General features: G+C 40.1%; 1 protein-coding gene across 3 annotated transcripts in view; it reads right to left on the bottom strand.

Annotated features, from left to right (window-relative positions):
- The window catches only part of Rrbp1 (ribosome binding protein 1), a 65,699-nt gene that overhangs the window by 44,843 nt on the left and 7,974 nt on the right, over positions 1–12,882 (bottom strand). The gene's annotated exons all lie outside the window — the stretch shown is intronic.

The following is a 12,882-nucleotide window of genomic DNA, read 5'->3' on the forward strand; positions in this document are numbered from 1 at the left end:
AAAAGTATTCTTTGATATTTTCACACATGTATGTAATGTATCTTGGTCATACCCAAACCCCACTTTTCCCTCCCTCTTGCCCTGGGGTCCCCACCATGTCCCCCCTCCAACTTCATGTCTTTTGTTTTGTTTTTTGTTTTGGGGTTTTTTTGTTGTTTTGTTTTTTGTCTTGAGACAGGATCTCCCTGGAACCCCAGGTGGCCTGGAATGTGTTATGCAGACCAGGCTGGGCTGGATCTCAGAGATTCCCCTACCTCTGGCTCCAGAGTGCTGGGATTAAAGGTGTGCACCACCACACCCACCACACTGCCTTCATGTCTTTTTTTAGCTTGCTGAGTTCAAACAGTGTTGTCTAGAAGTGTATGGGTGTGGAAACATGCACCAAAACATGGGCAATCTAGGAGGGGCCACTCCCCAAAGAAAATCCATTCTCCCTTCCCCAGCAGCCATCAACCACCAATAGCTACTTAACTAGGGTTGGGGGCCAGGTGAGCCCTTCCCCTATCCATTTTGGAATGTTGGCTGGCTTGATCTTGTGCAGATAACCACAGATTCTGGGAGCTCATTAGTGTAACTTCGTGTCATGCCCAGAAAACAGCATCTCATAGCATCCGTTCCCATCCCCCAACTCTTACATTCTTCCCTTCTTCCATAATGTTTCCTGATTCTTGGGGTGAGTGGGTTAATACTGATGTCCCATTTAGGACTGAGCACTCAACAGTCACTTATTCTCAGCTCTTTGGTCAGTTAAGAGTCTCTGCACTGACCCCTGCCCAAAAAGAAGCTTCTCTGAGCAAGGTTGAGCGCTGCTGATTCATAGAGTGAATTGCTGGCACAGCTGCCCCGAGTTAAAAGGAGAAGTTCTCAGATCCCTCTGGCTCTAGCAGGCTCCAGGTAGTGCTAGGTGGGAGGTGACAGTTAATCTCAATTGTCAACTTGATGGATCTGGAATCAACTAAGAGACACACTTCTGGGTGGGTCTGAGAGGGGATTTCCAGAAAGGAATAACCAAGGGGAGATGGAAATAACCAAGGGTCTGATGGAAAAGCAGTACTGCTTTGCCTACCCACCTTCTCTTCTGGCTAGTGAGTACATCGATATAATTGTGCTGCTGCTGCCCTTCCTCACCATAAGAGCCCAGTTTCTTCAGCCTCCCAAGAAAGACTGAATATAAGCTGCTCTTCTGTGCCAGATTGGAATTACTGAGATATTCAGCTTCATGAACTGAAGGAGCAGTTTTATACTAACTGTCCCAAAGAACAGGAGAAAAGGGATGCTGCTTAGCTCGTTCTCTGAAAACCTAGTGACCCTGCTACCAGAGTGAGGACAGCCTGAGAGTGACCTGATTTCCATCACTTTGAAGACACAAAGAGCACATTTACAATGCGGACAAATCAAACCTAGAGATGATATTTAAAAAGAACTTCTGCTCTCTCCATTTTGTGCGGATGTGGAGAAGTCACCATCCACGCTTGGATCAAGACTTCCCAGTGTGACCTTAGGAGGTGAGCACTGGATTCTCAGGCTCTCCAACATGCAGACAGCTCTTGTTGGACCACCCAGCCCATACTGTGTGAGCCAATCTAATAAGTCCCCCTTACAATATATGTCCATTCTGTCAATTCTCTTCTCCTAGAGAACCCTGACAAAAATAAGGACCCTATCTTAAAATAGTAACAACAGCAAACAGTGAAGCACATAATCAAATTTCTGATTACCAGTATTAAGGAGAAAATCTCAAAAGCAGTCACAAAATATTTATATAAGAAGGAACAAAGTATAATAGCCAGATGGTTGGCTTATACGATAGGCTGTACTTTGACTTCTGGCATCAGTCAGTCTGCTCGTCACGCCTTCATGCCACACATCATCAGGTCAGGTGTTAAAAGTGAGTTAAGTTTCATCCAGTTTATTTTAGGTTTCATTTTTCCACAAGATGACAGGATAAGAGTCTCTACACATCCCAATTATATGAAGTCTTCTTTTGAAAAGTCTAGCAAACAGAAATTTTACCATTGACTGTAGAACAGATCATATCTGATATCGGACTTCTGGAATACCATATTTTATATTTAAATATTAATCTTCAAACAGTATTCACGTAAGCTTTCCTGCAATTCATAAGATGATGAGTGTGAGTGCTCCCCTCCTAAGGTCACACTGGAAAGTCTTGATCCAAGCGTGGATGGTGACTTCCCCACATCCGCACAAAATGGAGAGAGAAGTTCTTTTTAAATATCATCTCTAGGTTTGATTTGTCCGCATTGTAAATGTGCTCTTTGTGTCTTCAAAGTGATGGAAATCAGGTCGCTCTCAGGCTGTCCTCACTCTGGTAGCAGGGTCACTAGATTTTCAGAGAACGAGCTAAGCAGCATCCCTTTTCTCCTGTTCTTTGGGACAGTTAGTATAAAACTGTGCTCCTTTGTTCTTTGTAGGTTTGGAAGACTACAAGATGTAGTAAAACTGTCAGAATGGATGTCTGGAGATCTTTCCTTGGAGAGGGAAGCTGAGGGAGTGCTAACTTTTAACTGCTAGTTCTACCTGAGTGATGATTTTAGAACCAATTTTTGGGCTTGTGATCCAATTAATTTTCATTAATCCCTCCTTCTTCCATTGGTTTATATTGTTTTTCCAACCTTTTGGTATGAATGTTTAATCAATTCAGTCCTCTCTCTCTTCCTATATCAAATACTTAAAGCGATAAACTTCCCTCTAAGTACTTCCACAGCTTCATCCTAAAGCTTTCATGACCACTGTTTCCATCACTTTTCAGTTTATTTCCTAAACCTCAAGTATTTCTTCTTTGACTTGTGATGTGACAAGGTATTTAAGTTTCCTAACATATACAAGGGGTTGAATTATCAGATAGATCAGAATTACTTGCACAGTAAACTTCCATTTAAAAAAAACATTTTATTTATTTTTTATTTTATGTGTATGAGTGTTTTGCATTCATGTATGTAAGTGCACCTGTGTTGTACAGTGTCCACAGAGGTCAGAAGAGGGCATCAGATCCCCTGGAACTGGAGTTATGGACAGTTGTTAGGTACCATGTGGGTGCTGGGAATTGAACCGAGGTCCTCTGTAAGAGCAGTGTTCTTGACCACTGAGCCATCTCCCCAGCCCATGTTTTTAACTATGAAAAAAATGTGTGTCTCCTAGGACATGGATATACACACATACATCAACACAAATTAGTATATACACATGTATAAAAACAAAATCTTAATATATATAGTACACTGGTATTTTTCTATGCCAAAAAAAAAGCTACAGTTTGTGTTTTGTTTTAAACAACAAAACGAAGTGAATCTGAGGCTAGGCCTACAGTTTGCATGAATTTGATGACATTTGCTAGATTGTGTGGTCAATTTTCATGTCTCCTGTCATGGAGTTCAGGGTGTGTCCTTAGTTCAAACGAAACAATCTTCTATACAACAATGCTAGGTTTTTGCCTAACTCAGCAGCTGCTGAGAGCTCTTACTTATCCACTATGAGCACATATTTTTCAATTTCTTTTTGGAGACCATCTCATTACATGAACATAAATCGCAATTAATACATCTTCCTGGTAATACCTGCTACTTCCTCATCCTCCTATTCATTAATAGTCTTTAATAATGAAATTTTTTCATTAACATCTAGTGTCTGATTATTTTGAAAGCTTTTCTAACTCTCATGAGGCCAACATTAGGCTGGAATCTTTTTTTTTTTTTTTTAGCTTTATTTCTAACCTGTTTTAAGTGCTCTTAAATATCATATAGCTGGATTTTAAGACCAGTGGCAATTTGTAGCTGTAATCCACCTAGATATATTGTGACTTTCTGTGTAACTCATTTATACTCTTTATTTTATGCTTCCTACTTATAACACTTTCTTTACTTTCCCCTTTTTGCAGTGCTTAATTATTCAAGTACTATTTCCTTTTTGCTTTACAGTTTGGAAGTTAAACATTGTATTTCTACTTTTTCAAAGAGTATCCTTTTAAAATATTATAAAATGTTCTTTACCCCCACATTTTCCTCACATACATACTTGGCTCAGTTAACCCCCTCTTATCCTCCTCTCCAAAAGAAGAACCTAGAAGGTTTAAAGTCCAGTTGCCTTCATCTGACAGGAGCCCCCACTCAGCTCACAAATCTGGACTAACCATCCTTGTTCTGTTTCAGACAGCTAATACCTGCTTCTTTAAATCACTCAGACAGTTGTCATTCGCTCATTCATTCATTCAGTTAAGGTCTTGCCAAAGCACACCTTTGATCAATTCTCAGAAAAAGCATCTCTTCTTGACACATTGCACAGTACTCATCTCCCTGAAAAAACTTTTTATTTCACTTTCATTATTCACGAATGAATTAGCTGTACAGAATCCAGGCTGGGGTTTTCTCTCCTCACTCGAGATATTTAATCTTCTGGCTTTTCTTTAGTGGTAGAAAGATTACTGGTGAGAAACATACCGTCAATCAACTGTCATTCCTTTTATCTTTTTTTTTTTTTTTGCATGTGTATGTGGTGTGCATGTGTGTGGGCACACGTGTGTGATGCCCCCACACTTGACTTCGAATGTCTTCCTTGATCACTCTCCACCTCATTTATGGAGGAAGGACCTCTACATTGAACCCAGAGCTCACTGACCACCTTGTCCAGCTAGCCAGCTTGCCCCAAGGATTGCAGGTGCCACCTACCTGCCCAGCTTTTACACAGGGATCCCAACGTCAGTCTTTGCCCTCTTCCCCTTTGCCCTCTTCCCAGCTCCTTTCTTGTCATTTAAGTTCTACCTCTGGGGTTCTAAGGAGTTCACAAAATATTTCTAGGTGTGATTTAATGCTTTTAGTCTTATCGGGCTTCCAAAGTTTAAGGAACCATCACATCTGCATCAGTTCTACAAGACTCTAGGCCACCGATTTCCTTTTTGACAACTGTCTTATTACTCCTTCATGGTGGTGCCTCTACTTAGACCTTTATGCTATACCAAGGAAGACTCTTCAGACAGAAGTTCCACTCACCAACTCTCTTTGCAACGTGTCCTTTCTGTTCTTGTCTTTTTTCAGGTTGGCCTGGCTTCTTTCACGGTGCCATTTTCTCCCTTTTCTACTTTCTTCCTCACTTTCTGCTTTAGCTTTAATTGTGATTTTGTATTATATACTCGCTGGGGTTCATATCTGCTTCGACTAGGTCCTCAAGGAAGTTACTAGCCAAGGACAGAGTTTTATGTGTGGCAGAGACCTCCGAAAGAAAAATTTCAGGAGGCTTTGCTCCCCTGCCTTAGGAAAGAACAGGTAGGCTCTCACCTGTCATCTCCCCTTGCTATTAGAAAACTGGCTTTCAAGGAGGGTGCAGCCTTTCAAAAGTTCAGGATATACTGGATGTCAGTTCCTACTTCCCACTTCAAATTCCTTTTCCACCTGGAATTAACTCCCAAAGCAACATCAGCTGCCAGGACCCCACCCAACAGCACCCCAAGGACATGTTAGTCTGAGCCCAAGTCTCTCCTCTCACTAGTCCCTGGCAGTCTCTTTGCTACCTCTGAAGTGCAATGCTTATTATCATCATCAAATATTTCCAAGAGAACATCAGAGCCTCTAATCTAAAATTTTAAATGTAACCTCTGATTTGTTTCAAACTGGAGAAACTAAGAGAAAATCCAGTTAAAAGATGGGTTTAGAAATAATTTATTTCATGTGTTAAAAGCATAGAAGCAACTTCCTTTTTTTTTCTGGTCTTTTTCCCTGTAGATCCTATCCTGCTGGCCTGAAACTCAGAGATCCACCTGACTCTGCCTCCCAAGTGCTGGGAGCAAAGGCGTGCGTCACCACGCCCAGCTTATAACTTTCTACTTTAAAGAAACAATGCTATTCATTTTAAAGACTTGAGAGACTGAATTAGAAATATATTGTATTATAAGCCTTTGCTTATTCATCAGCCATTTCAGATTCAATTTCTATGCCTGAGGAGGAAAAAATTAAGAAATGGCGTGTATTTCTGGAAAAAAAAAAGTCTTTGGAAAATTAAGTATTTAAATAGACCTAAATTTAAGAGTTAACAAGATGCCACCAGGCTTCACCATATTAAGACAACAGGTCTCCGTGGCAGATCAAGTGTCCTGACTTCTCCAAATAGGAACGGTTCCGATGTACTGGCCCCCATAGAGTTCTTACCGCAGTAGACATTCATCCCCCAGAAAGCAAGGACCAGTATGACGGGCACTGCATCCAACCAAAGCTCAGAACATCGGCACCCAGTAGGTGTTGGCTGAGTGAGGAACTACTAAATATCCACCAAGGTGTTTGCTAGGTGGCATTCTTACATCAACAAACCCAAAGAGAACAACACAGGTAAGTCTGATGGAGGAAGACAATGCACACCACAGAGTTCTGCGCCTTCTGGGGAGGTTCTCCAGTTTTATGCTCTTCCAAATGGTCACCTGTTTCATTTTCTGTTCGTGGCTGGTAGAGAGAAATGTGACTAATTCTGGCCTGATGATTCTTTTCCCCAGAAACTTTACCAATTCTAGTGCCACATCTGTAGATTTTTAGTTTCCTATACATATAAGCATATAAATCAGTTTTGCTGCTTTCTTTCCAAGTCTGATATATTCTGCTGCGTTCTTCTTGAGCTTCTGCACAAGGTAGGACCTCTGATGCACTGCTAAAAGAAAGAAAGGCAGAAGGCAACCTGTTCTCCCTGATAGCAAAGGGCAACTGTAAGTGCCTATTGTTCAGTGTGATGCTTGCTGTTGACTTTTTGTACACATCCTTTACCAGGTTAAAGAAGTTGCTTTTTATCTCAAGATGCATGATTCCATGCTCAATTTTATTTCATAGTTTCTCTGCATCTGTTAAGATAATCATACTATTCTACTCCTGTAATCTGTCAGTGTTGGAGAGGAACATGAACTTATTTTTAAACATTAAACCAAGTTTGCACTCCTAGGATACATATGACTGTCATTATACATACTGCTGGGTTTGGCTTATATTTTTAAGTGTGAGACGCGACCAGCGACTTCTCCCTCACCATTCCTGTCAAGTTCTGTAACAAGCTTAACTGACATCACAATGAGTAGATGACATGACATCCTTTCTCTTCTCTTTCTGAGTTTAAGAACCAAAACATTTATTCTTCAAATGCTTAGCAGAGCTAACTAGTGAAGGGATTTGGGCCCGGCATTTTCTTTGTAAGACTTATCCATAGATTCATTTCTTTAATGATCACAGGACCAAGTGGTTTTCTATCTCTGTTTAATTGAGTATAGAAAAGGCCTATTTTCTAGGAGCTTATTAATGTCACAACTTACAAATTTTTGTTATGTTAATCTATAAAAACAAGTTTTCTATGTATAGGGTGTGGTGTAACTTCCCCCTCCCCCTTTCTATTAGAATATTTTTAAAGACAGCATAGCTAAATAGCCTAGAATGGTCTCAAGCTCTTTCCCCACTCAGCCTCTAGTGGTCGGAATACAGCTGTGTGCCACTGCACCTGCATGTTTAAGATACTTCTTGATAAGCATTAACATTTAGTTTTTTATTCAGCGGGAGTTCTTCACTTGCCTTCTGAATGCCACACCTGTGAAGCCCCACTCCATGTACTTCATACTGGTTATTTGCTCCTTTTTCTTGATCACTTTTGCTAGAGCTGTCAATACTATTCATGTCCTCTAGGGATGGAATTGCAACTCTGTGAGGTCCTCAACTGCATGTTTTCTGTTTCCTTAATTCTTTCTTCTGCTACTTCTTGACTTCTGACTTAGGCTTCCTTTTACTTTTATGATGTTATCAAAATTGTTTTTTATCCTAATTACCAGGAATTGAACCAAGAGATGCTTAGCTCAATAATTTTCATCTTCTCTTTTTGAATACATATAAGCTGTAAATTTCCCAGGAAAAGTTTAAGTACATACTACAAAGTTTAATATATAGTATTTTCATTGTCATTCAGTCAACATATTTTTTATTTCCCTTTTTATGACCTACAAATTCTAGAAATATTTTTAAATTTCCCAAATATATGGAGTCATTCTAGTTATCTTTTTATTCGTATTTCTATCTACTTAGGTCCAACTACTTTGTACAATTTCAATCCTTTAGTATTTGTTGAAACATACTTTAAGGCCATCAATACAGCCATCTAAACATTATGAAGTGCATGTTGCTGGCTACGGTGTTTATTACACAGTCATACAGACAACACTCTTACTGTTTTGTTCGAAAGTGTTTAATCTTATTGGTTTCTGTTTAGGTATTGATTAATGACAGGATCACTAAAATTTCTCTATTGTGGTTATAGATTAATTTCTTATGAATCTTGACTTTTTACTATGTTGAAATAACATTCATCTAAAAGTTAAAATGGACCAGTGAGATGGCTCAGAGGGTAAAAGTGTATACTGTGCAAGCCTGATGACCCAAATTTGATCCCTGGAACTCACAGTGGAAGGAAAGAACTGACTGCCCCAAGTTGTCCTCTAACCTTCACGTACTTGTGTGCACACACGCACACAAATAAAGTTTTTAAAAATTGAAAGCTAAAATGCTTAAATCTTTGAACTGACCTCCCTAGATCCTATGTTTTTATACTTGATCTTAGCCAGAAGGGCTAAACATACTCTACTTTGTTGCCTTAAGGTTTATTTTATATAACACTAACAGTTTTCTTTTCTTTTCAAGATAGGATCTTTTTATGTAGCCCAGGCTACCATGCAGCGCACATGACTCAGTTTTCTTTTCATAGTATTTCTACGGTACATCATCTTTCCTTCTTTTATTTTTATCCTATTTCTGTAACCATGCAATACTTAGAAATTTTAAAATTCAGCACAAACAGTACCTTTATGCTTTAAATTTAGGTAAATGGCATTCAATATGATGCTAATGCATTTGTATTTAAATCTGTATTTTGTTTAACATTACTTTTCCACCTGTCCTGGGCTTTTTGCCCTTATCTCTTTTTGGGTTATTTTTAAATGTTTTGTTTCTCTTTCTGGTATCACACACATAATCAACTCTTCAATTTTTCAGTAATTATGTTTGAAAAATCAACATTTAGAGGTCGTAAAGTTACCAAAACTTTTACCCTGTCCCACTAATTCCATTATTCTCCCAACTTACATCTCTCTCTTTTTTTTTTTTTTCTTTTGGTCTTTTTTGAGACAGGGTCTCCTTGTAGCACCAGCTGTCCTGGAACTCATTATGTAGACCAGGCTGGCCTTGAACTCACAAAGATCTGCCTGCCTCTGTCTCCCAAGTGCTGGGATTACAGGCACGTGCCACCACGCCCAGGCCCCAACTTAAATTTTTATGCATTAGATCTTAAGAATTTTTCAGTCTCACCCATGTTACATTTGTTAAGGCTAACCCAATACTAACCACCTTCTTCACTCTCTACTGCTTCACTTGTTTCCATTGGCCTCACTTTCCTTCCAGGAACACCTTTGAGAATTTCCTTAATGAAGATCTATTAGTAGCCATCTTGCTTCTGCCTTAAATGATGATCTTTTCACCTTGACTGCTGCATTTTTCTCTAGTTCCATCACATGGCAAATTATCTCCATACAGATTTTTATCTGTTTGGGTTGATTTTGGATTTTTTAAAAAATAGGTTTCATTCTTTCTGTAAAATTCTAGCCACTGTCTCTTCAAATATTGGTTCTGTTCTCGCTCCTCCCCTGGAATTAGACACTTAGCCTTACTCTGTCCATTAGGCTTTATGATGAATTTTGCATATTTCCTTCTGCTCACCTTCCAGTTCATTTCTTCTGTTCAGTTCGCTCTAATCTGCTACTGAACCCATCTGTTGGATTTTTATTACAATTATTCAGCTTTTCATATCTACAAGCTACACTTGGCCCCCTTTTCAAATGTGCTCAGTCACTGTATAGTTTCTTAGTCCTTATAGATACTTTCAACACAGTAAGTGGCATTGTTTAAAACCTGTGTCAACACCTCTACCTTATGTTTTCACAGACCTCTTCCTACTGTCTTCATCCACAGTGCTTTGCATCTTTTGTGTTTAGTTCCTTGTGTTTCATAACTATGCACTGTTCATGTTCCTGTTATAAGCATGCCTTGGGGATTCACTGAGAACAGGAAAAAAGTACAGTCTTTCAAACACCTGCTCACTCAAGGACTAACCCAGGAGCACTATCCAGTCAACTCTAAAGCAGAATCTTAAATGTGTTTGAGTTTCCCAGCATTCAAGTCATATGATCCGCATGAGGGACAGCTTGTGATACCTATTCAGCCTGAGCCTGTTCACCTACTAGAGTGGCTCTAGAAAAATGTTTTCTGGTTTTTGTATTAGTTTATTTTCTGCCACATTGAGGATAGAATACAGGGCCTCCCTAAAGCTAAGCAGAAACCACTCAACTATACTCCCAGGCACAGAAGTGCTTAGTTATCTAAGCCACGTTCTCCTGGAAGGTTTCATAGCCCTTGGAGGTTCCTGTTCTTTGGTGAACAGTCTCTTATCAAGCTACCCATGCTGATCTCTGCCCTTTGTCCCTGGAACTGCTACAGCTTACCCAACTCACCAAAGGCTGTGCAGGGTTATATTTAGCCTCCTAGATACTTTGCTCGCCAACATCCTCAGGATCTCCTGGGCCATTCCAAGGACCATTTCAAGGACCATTCCATTTCTTTTCATGGTTTTCTTTTATTGAGAACTTGTCCAAGCCAACCCGGAGTCAGAAGACTGGTCTAAATAGCTTCTATCACCAGAAACCCAGCACCCCTTCCATGGTATCCAGCACTGCTTGCCACTCATAGCCAAGCCAATCACAGCTCACTAAGATCTTAAAGAAGACAGAACATCACTGCTACATAACAGGAAAACCAGTTGGGCCAGGGAAACAAGCTCCTAATCCAGAGCTGGACAGACAGAAGTCCCCCTTTACCTATGGTTTTACTTTGGGAGGTTTCAATTCCCCATGGTCAGCCACAGTCTAAAATGTGGATGATCATCCATAGTCCAATGCTGCCTCACATGCCTTTATCATTCCCTTCACCTGCCTCACCACCGTGTAGGCCTGGACTGACCTTACTTCATTACCAGAAGTGTGGGTACAGTGAAGCAGATTATGTTGAAAGACCAGTCAAGTAACTGTCACTACTGCATATTGCTACAACTGTTCTATTTTATCATTAGTTCTTCGTGTTCATCTCTCACAGTGCCTAATTTATAAGTTCAACTTTATCAAGAGTACCTATGCAAAGGAAAAAACAAGTACATATAGGGTTCAGTATTTTCTGCAGTTTTAGGCATGCAATGGGGATCTAGGAAAGTACCCCTCGCAGGTGAGGGATGCTGTACTGTATAGCAGGTTAAGGGGTAAGGGAGAAGATCCTGTGATGATTTCCCCACACCACCAACCCCTGGAGAAAGGTAAACTATCTGGGGCCCAAATGCTCACTCTTCGTTTATGTAAAATCCACAGTAGGAAGGGTTAGTTTCTATAAGAGAACTCAAGATCAGAGCTGCTCAGTTCTCTCCTTCAACTCCTATGAGGAGCAGCTTTTCCACTTGGATTTGTGGTGAACAGCATCTGCTTTTCAACAATAAAATTTGGCCCTCTCTCAATAGTCCTTTGCAAAGGCCCACCTTTGAGCAACAAATTCTGCTGCCAAACAGTCCCTTCTCTGACAAGACAACTTCCAGTTCTTTTTACTATCAATGGTAAGTAAACTTCAGTTCTTTTTTAAAGTCAGCCATTTTGTAATACCCTCTTAAATACTGTGGGAGCATAAATCAGCACAAGCAGTTTGAAAGAAAAACCTGTCACTCTTTTCCATAACTGGGCATATGCCTCTTTATGGCTCACAATTCCAGACCTAGATATACAGACCCAATAGAAAATGTGTGCTCGTACTAACCAAAAGTCAGAGTGAGACCAATTATGCCAAGGTTGTTTATTCCTAACAGCTCCAAACTGAAAGCTATCTAAGTACCCACCTACAGTAAAATGGGTACAGTGATACAGTCACACTGGATGGGAAAAAGAACAAATGAACAGACCCTAGCCATCTCAACCACAGGGATGAATCTTACAGACATGGGAAAGACAAAGGAGCATATGTCACGTGATTAATTTCCATTAAGTTCAAACCCAGGCAAAGCGAGTCTGTGGTGTTAGAAATGAGAGCGTAATGGGGCTGGATAGACGATTCAGCAGTAAAGAGCACTGGCTACTACTGCAGAGGACCCAGGTTTGAATTCCAGCACCCACATGGCATCTAACAACCATCCCTAACTACAGTTCTAAGGGAATCTGATGCTCTCTTCTGACCTCTACAGGCATTGCACCATATGGGTGCACTAACACACATGCCGGCGATATACTCATACACATAAAAATAGTAAAAATTCTTTTAAAAAAGAAATAGAAGAGCAAGTATCCTTGGGGAAAGACAGCAATTAGGAGCGGACATGGCACAAAAAGAGAGGTTGATCTACTGGTTAAACAGAGGTGTACAGTTTGCATGAATGTACTGAACTGTAGACTCAAGTATATGTATATAGAATATATATATTGTTTACTTCAGTAAAGAACTAACAATACGTATGCCTTCTCTGCTAGGAAAACACATTGCATGTATACCAAGGGAGGGGTGCTTTTGAGGCTTGAAGATCTTCCAGAATATTGTACTACTGCCACCTTCCAACTCTCATAGGCGCACCGGACACTGCTCTCTCCAGAAAGGAATTAATGGGCCTCAGCCAAAGATGGTGTCCCTTCCTGGAGTAGTCAGGGCTTTCATTAGCCTTGCCCACTGCACTGTTCTCCTCACAGTCTTTTAAAAATTAAAACTGTACAAAACGTCTCAATGTCGATTGCTTTGGAATGAATTCTTCTGTATGAAAAAAAAAAGTAAAAAAATAATGATTAAA

Source organism: Nannospalax galili, unplaced genomic scaffold (assembly GCF_000622305.1).
Source record: "Nannospalax galili isolate Female #2095 unplaced genomic scaffold, S.galili_v1.0 scaffold245, whole genome shotgun sequence".
Lineage (NCBI taxonomy): Eukaryota > Metazoa > Chordata > Mammalia > Rodentia > Spalacidae > Nannospalax > Nannospalax galili.